The following is a 7,898-nucleotide window of genomic DNA, read 5'->3' as shown; positions in this document are numbered from 1 at the left end:
GCCTTGGGAATAACTGGCAAGACCTGCCTAAAATCCCCCCCTAACAACACCACCTTTCCACCAAACAGTTGGTCATTTGACATGATATCTTGCAGCGTCCTATCCAGTGCCTCAAATGCGAATCGATGAGTCATAGGTGCCTCATCCCATATTATCAACTTTGCTATCTTCAGAACATCTGCAAGATGACTGTTAACCTTTATATTGCAACTACTGGTGGCATCCAAATCCAGTGGTATCTTGAACCGTGAGTGTGCTGTGCATCCATTACTTAGTAACAACGCTGCAATCCCAGAAGAAGCGCATGCTAAAGCGAGATGCCCCTCCCCACGCAACCTAGAAAGCAAACAATTGTATAGGAAAGTCTTTCCAGATCCTCCTGGACCATCAAGAAAAAACATCGCACCAACATTTGCATAGACCGCTGTCAGAATCTGATTGAAGGCAGTCCGCTGGCAATGATTTAAGGTACTTTCCATCTGTTGACCAAGTCGTGCCTCACTCTCAAAATCAAACATTCTTTCTTCTTGCAATAGAACATTTGTAGCTGCCAATACACATGATCTATCCAAGGTAGGCAATCCATCAAACTCTACCAACCTTCTCCCATGTTGTTGGAGAATATGCTCCAAGTGCCATAGAGCCTCCTTCCGTGCCAATCCACGACGGTCAACCATACTTGATTCGAATGCATGGAAGAAATCATCCGATAGATCGTCTGAGAATCTTTCCCACAAAATTCCTGGAGATGTTGGCTCACAAAAAATCAAAATTGCAACAAAAAGGTGCCTCAACCGTGTGCTAAATTGATGTAAAACGGCCTCTTGCATGCAGATAAACCATTCCTCATCACTTTCCAATAACCCTCTAGCTATACATGCTGCCTTGAAAGTAGGGTAAACTTGCCCATCAAAAGTGCGCAAGTCATCAAAACACTTACAACCCTTGCAAACGTTAAGTAGCATATGCATGAAATATAATTCACCAGTAGATGGAGAAATGTTATACATCCGACCAATGCTATTGCCCTGCCTTCTTCTAGACCACTTTTTATTGGATTTGTTCCAAACCATCTCGCATGGAAAGTCACTGTAAAGCAAATTATCTGCATCATGTTGCAATCGGTTGTAAGTGAACCATTCTGTGAGGCTGGTCTTTCTGTTCTGTTCCCTATCGACCACATTGTGCAAATCATCATCATCTCTGAATATCACATTATTCAACATCGGAAGATGGACTTGCAACCTTTGTACATCTGGCTTTTCATCATGCATATCATACTCATAAATGCGCCAGCATGCTTCTGATGCTGATACATAACGTGAATCTAGGTAATAGTTTATCTCATCAATTCCACAATCAACTGGGTTCTGTAGTTGTCCTTGTCCTTCCACACGATTTATCTGCATCCTGACGGTTGCTCTGTCATGTCCCTTATACACGTATTTATATAAATACTTGACTGCAGTAATTGTGGAACAAATTTCAACGTTGATATGTGCCTTGTACTTCATAGAGAGAAAAGGATTGAATGGCACAATCCAACGATTATCCACTATACCCTCTTTCACCCGTATCTTTCTACCATCATCTCGACGCATGTAGATAGGGTAACCATCGTTACCCACCACAGTAGACTGAGAGAAGGGACGTGGATAGTGACGACTACATTTGCCATCAAACATGCAAGGAGCAGATACATTAAGTACACCACATGGGCCATGAACATTGCATTGTGCAATAATCTCATGCAACTCAGGGAAAAGGGTTTTATCTGGAACTTCTGCACATACCAATTGATCATAGTGACCAACCTGAGTAGGTTTGAATGCACCTTCCAAAATCAATAGTATGTGTGAGTGTGGAAGACCTCTCTTTTGAAACTCAATCACACATACGTACCCAGCAACTTTTCCAAACAAATCATGCTTTATAATCGACTGCATCAGATCCTTGTGTTTTTGATAAAATACACGGGTTGTCAAATCCGGGCGATCTTGTGCTCTTTGACCTGGCAACAATCCTTCAGATATTTCTGACCATTTTGGGTTGCAGGTGAAGGTAATAAACAAATCTGGTTTACCCTTTTTTCTCACAATTGCCATTGCATCCTGGTATAACTGGCACATATACCGCGGTCCTCCTGTAAAAGAGGATGGCAACACAACTCTACGTCCGACAGCATTGCCCAATACATTATGGACCGCATCAGCTGCGTTTAGCATGTCCATCAATCCTTGATAAACTTCTGCATGTAAAGAAGATTGATTGTTACGTATCCACACCAATCTGGACTCTTCCATACTACTATATGCATCAACAATATATTGTTGCAATAATCTCCCCCCTTGTAGAAGGCACGCACTTGTATCAGGCCTTACCTACAGACGGTATGCATAATACTGTCTCTGTGTCACACAATTTTTCCTTTGTACATCATGTAATGATACGTGAGTAGGAACATCTCTATAAGGAATATATAAATGCCATCCATCCTCCCCTCGGGGAAATAGAAGAACATACATGAGAGACATGCATGATCGATGCAAATTTGATATTCTGGTTATCAATCCATTGCGTCTTAAAAATTGGATGTCTCGATTCCCAACATCAGAATCATCCCCTTGCCCTGGCATGATAGCGGCAACCTCGCTAGCTATTGGGACCAAGTACTGTCTTGAGGTTGACCGGCTCTCACAAATTACCATCTTCAAGTTTGCATGTGGATTTCTTCTCAATACTTCCCCCACAGCAACCAGTGCATTGGCATATGGATTGCATTCATGCATCATCCTTTGCAACAATTCCAAAATGCCAAGATTCAAACCAGGCATCCCATCCAAACGGTTTTGCAACTCATGATCTGTATCATGGACATATAATTGTGCAAACCGTGGAAGCTCCTGTCTAGACTCATCAGGTAGCAAACTCCCAACACGATGATACACTGTGCCGTGAATCCGAAAATTATGTATACCACTATTCCCAGAAAACATTTGATCAACTTGGGCTCCCAATGAGGCAAACGCCATGACACTATTATAGGCTCTTATATTATCCTTAAATGATCTGCTTCTAGCGTCACTTCCATGAAGTAGAACTTTTAAAATCTCTGGTGGATCTTCCAATGGCAACAATGACACACGGCCAACTTTACAACAATACTTTCCCACAACCCGATGCATACTTCTGGTCTCTTGCTTCCACAATTGAGCATGACAAAAACTGAATATGCAATCCATACCTCCAAGTGAATGAACAACAGGACTATTGAAAACCAATGGATACAAAGATGGGTGCCCTATGTCATCCCTTAATGGAAATCGATGCAGGATAGATAGGATCCCCCTAGACCCTAAACATGCATTCCTATTGCTGCCAACAACATGCTCTCGTGCCCTTGATTGCCCATAACCTCTAACTGCATCCAATTGAATTGTTGTACCTATTACTGGAGCATCTATTGTATTTCTTCCCCCAACAACACAATGCTGCACATTCGGTGCACCATTGGGGCAAAAAGTAGATTCTGCTGGCTCTAGAAAGTGAGAATCCATGCTTGCATGTGGCTGCACTCTCACACTTCTAATTGCAGTACAAAAAACATTCCCTTCTCTAAGACTATCAGCAAACTCCGTACTCATACATTCCATAGTTGTACTTGTACCTTGCTTTTTGAGCATTGTTCTCTGCCTAGCAACATTGCGACGTGCCTTACGTGTTGAACGCAATAAACTTCTCTTATCAAGAGAAGTTAAATTATCTACATTCCATTGTATATCATTATGTCCCTGCATTTGATTATGTTGTCTGCAATGAACAACCTCTACAATTGGCTCCATGTGTCTAAAACCTTATTTTTTCAACATTGTTCTCTGTCTGGCAATACTGCGACGTGCCGTGCTTGTTGAATCCCATAATTTTCTCCTATGACAACTTGTTTCTTTTGCCATTGTCTGTTTATGAATAGAACTATATATATCTTATTCTCTCTTGTGTGGATTTTTTATAAATGGTTTTGGAGTGGTTATTGAGATTCCCCCTCTCCCTGAGATGCCTTCAGTAGCAGAGGCAGCAAGTCCGATGGGGTACCCCATGTTAGGGTCATTGTCTCTGACCCTAACATCTCGAATGAACACATTATGCGTCAGCGTTCAGATGGCTTCCATCTCCTTGAGCCACGTGTAACGAATATGAGCCCCTAGATTGATTTTAGCCCTTACTAATATGAGCCCTTAGATTGACTTTAATTAATGTTAATCATGAAGGTACTTGTGGGTCTAAAATAAGCAAAAAGCATACAATTATGATATTCTCAACTTACTTTTTTCATTTCAATTTAAAACAATGTTAATTCATTCTGCCTTTCCCCTTAGGCGGCCTATTGCACCCTAGTTATGCACCACATTCTATAACCGGTATTACCACGTATCTTTTTGATTTGATAGACATGCTTGGCTTTTATGCTAGAAGTCATCGTGCTAGATGGCATCGTACTTAAATAAGGACTACTTCATGAAAACTTTAAACAAAAGGGTAATACAGTCATAGTGGATCAAAAGATTGATGGTCTCACCTCACTATCCTTCAAGAAGGGGGAACATTTACAAATTGACAAGAAGGTTTGCTAGAAATGTAGGCAAGCGTGAGGAAGATATGCATGAAAGTTAATTATAAAGCGATAGCGCGTTAGATGTATGAGCTACTAGAAAAGGATCAACAGATAGGCCAAAATGACATCGTTATTTGTAACTAACAAAACGAACACGATCAAGGAATCAATGTGAATCAAGCAATCAACGTGCTAGCTAAAGTTACAAGTTAAGTTCATGTATTTCTAACATTCATTAAACTATTCACGGTGCTCCTTTTCCCATGACACGTACAACATCCTTGATTAGCTCGAGGGATTACCGATCCATGATCATCCAGCATCCAGCTGATTCCCGCAGAAGCGTCACTCGACGGGGAAGCCGCGGGAAAACCGGGGCGGCCTCCTCGTAGGTGGAGATGCCAGTGCAGCTAGTCTTAAACCTCTGTGCTGAATAAGGGGATAGGAACGTGATCGAAACGGTAATAGCAGGTGACATAGTCAATTCTACCAGCGTCAGCGTTCCCGCAGAGGGTTTTGTAGTCTAAATATTGAGAAAGGCAAGCAGCGCATTGGGCTGGAGACGGATATCCTAGGCATTGTGCAAGTGCATATGCGGAGTTGGAGGCACTGCTACCTTTAGAGGAAGCGTTGAAGCCACCATGTGAAGGGGCAGATTTTGTTGTGGTGTTGAGAACGGAGGCGAGATTTGATTGGAAGAGTGGGTGGGTATTCGTCGAGGTTGAGCAATTGGGAGTATTGAAGTAGAGATTAGTGTAAATTCAGCTACGTCAAGGAAATTGTAACTCTCATAGCGGACATAACAGCCCTGGTACTGGACGCGCAGGCCGATGGCTTGACCGCAAGCACCGGAACTGAAAATATCTTGGACGCAAGAGGAACAAGAATGGAAGGAGAGGTCTCCACGGCATTGATACATACCATAGACATCGTCGGAGGTGATATAGCTATAGTACAAGGAGGAGGAGGAACGTAGGGAGAGGACCCCGATGACAGTGTTGAGGTTAGTGGCGAAGGAGCTGTTGAAGAAGTATGTGGCTGTGTTACAGAGGCCATAGATGGATTGGGTAATCTGTTGGGTGCTTTGGGCGGAGGAGGGGGGGGCAAGGTGCAGTTCAAGGGTGAAGAGGAGAAGAGCAATAAGCAGAAGAGGAGGAGGAAAGCGGAAGATGAGAAGATCAGCACCACCACCAAAACCACAACCACGATCACCAAAACGAACTGAAACTGCAGTTTCTAGCGAGCGCTCCTGCCTTATACAAACCAAAACTGTGTGCGCTCACAGAGTCACACTCACAGTCACCGTAAGTCAATACCTCACAAAATGCGTCACACCATGAGAGTTAGTGCATTAAAATGTACTACCCATAGACCGTTCATAGAGCAATCTCGTAGAAACACACCTCTTCCTGTGCCAAAATATTAATATTCTCACAAACCTTGAGAAATTTTCCTAGATTCCAACTTCCAAGGCTGTCTAGTAGAGTTTTGGTATAACCTAGCTTGGTAGACGTTACAAAGCACCTAGGGATAAATCTAGGGGCATTAGTTTTATTGTATCCCAAGCTTTGAATGCTCTAGGACCCACCCCATCGGTCGCCAGGAAAGCTGAGTGCACAAAAGTACAAAAGAGTTGTGGACACCCATGATTGAACCCAGGACCTGTTTATGACTCTGTAAGCTCCAGCTACCATGCCATGCACATGCACATGCTCGTGCACATTTGAGGCGTATTTATAAACATATGTTTATAAGCATGTTTATAAACAACTAGGGGTTTTCCCAGCACCGAAAAAGAGCTCCAGCAATGTTGGGGCCCACTGCGTCCGCTAGCGATAAACCATATACCCCTAAAACTATCATAAGGATTACAGAGCTTGGTAAGCCTTAAGAAATCTTCTACGTCAAACATCTTGTGTTCATGCAAGGATTTTGCTTGCTTTTTGCTAGCTATTTTAAGCACTTATTACACGTTACGCTTCTAGCAATTTTTTGATACACTACTCTAGCTTTGTAAATTGTGACTGCTCACTTTGCTAGATTGGACTTTCCTCTAGGTGTTCCTATGCTTTGTTGTAGGTCTTGTAGCTGTATCTAAACTTACACTACTCTATTATAATCGTCCAGGTCATTCTACTAGTCACACTTGCCTCTTTGCAGCTATTCAAAGATACTTTAATGTGTGTTGCTCTTGTTTGTTGCCTGAAGCTTGAAGCTTGGTTGCGTCTTTTCTATAGAGCCTTTGTTCTACGCTCCACACTTGGTTGCTCTTTATTGGTTGCTTCTCGAGTTGTGGATTCTAATCATTGTTGAATCGCTACTTGCTTTATGCAATCTTTTGAGTTAGAGATGAGCTAGTTATCTTGCTTTTTTTGACTCAAGGCTAAGCCTTGAAAAGGAGTTTTCATTTGACTTCTCCTACTAGAGGCTTTTCTCTAAGTGTCACTCTAGATAAAGTGTTGCAAGGTCATTTTTCTTGCTCATTGAAGATGCCTTGTTCGGTTGTCCACAAGAGGCTATCCTTCCCACAATGTGATTGCTTGATTGTAAAGTTGGTCATCCCCTGACAATCCACTTTAATGGATCTGTTGGAAAAGAGAACCTGGCCCACCTTCAATTGCAAAATTTTCTCTCAAAACCCAAACCGTTACGTGTTTCGATTCCCCAGTACTTTTATTAGATGATGTGCCTTTCATATTGGTGGGTATAAAAGTAGATGGAGATTCAAGGACAATAATAAAAGCTAAGATGGCAATTAGTATGAAAAAATTTGTAGAAAGAGGAAGTCTAGAAGTAAAAGATTCTAGATGATAGAGACTTGTTTGGTTGAAAATATTGCGACGAGGGAAACATGTAACAATGAAAATGTCTATCTCCATTTTTGTTTTCTCTTCCTTGTTTTTCATCATGGGCCTCTTCTTCTTTCTATTATTCATGAGCTCACATAGATTCATGAAGATAGAAGATAGCAACTATTATAACTCAAAATGTATGGAAAAGAATGACTACAAACATGCACGCTATCTCCTCATTCATCTCTTATCAACATTTGTGAATTGTGGATGCAACATGTGTGTATTGTGAATTATTGGAAAAAGAGGAATGTTATTGTGATTATTTCCACTATGTGCAATATGATCATGCAACATGTATAATCTAGAATAGGGGGGCGATGCTTGAGTGGTTGAGTTGCCAAGCTCTCTCATGTGCTATCATTTCCATGTGGGTTCATTGAATGTTCACTAAGAAATATGTAAGATAGCATGTGCGATCAGCATAAGGGGTT

The 7,898-nt window shown here is 41.8% G+C and overlaps 1 pseudogene; it reads right to left on the bottom strand.

The window, feature by feature from the left end:
• Positions 1-4,601: 4,601 nt before the first annotated feature.
• Positions 4,602-5,981, bottom strand: LOC147880060 (plasmodesmata-located protein 8-like; annotated as a pseudogene).
• Positions 5,982-7,898: the final 1,917 nt, after the last annotated feature.

Source organism: Dipteris shenzhenensis, chromosome 33 (genome assembly GCF_047967505.1).
Source record: "Dipteris shenzhenensis isolate YYH24624 ecotype China chromosome 33, Dip_SZ_1.0, whole genome shotgun sequence".
NCBI classification, from domain to species: Eukaryota; Viridiplantae; Streptophyta; class Polypodiopsida; order Gleicheniales; family Dipteridaceae; genus Dipteris; species Dipteris shenzhenensis.
Note: the sequence above shows the minus strand (reverse complement) of the source record. Positions and strands in the feature narration are given on the sequence as shown.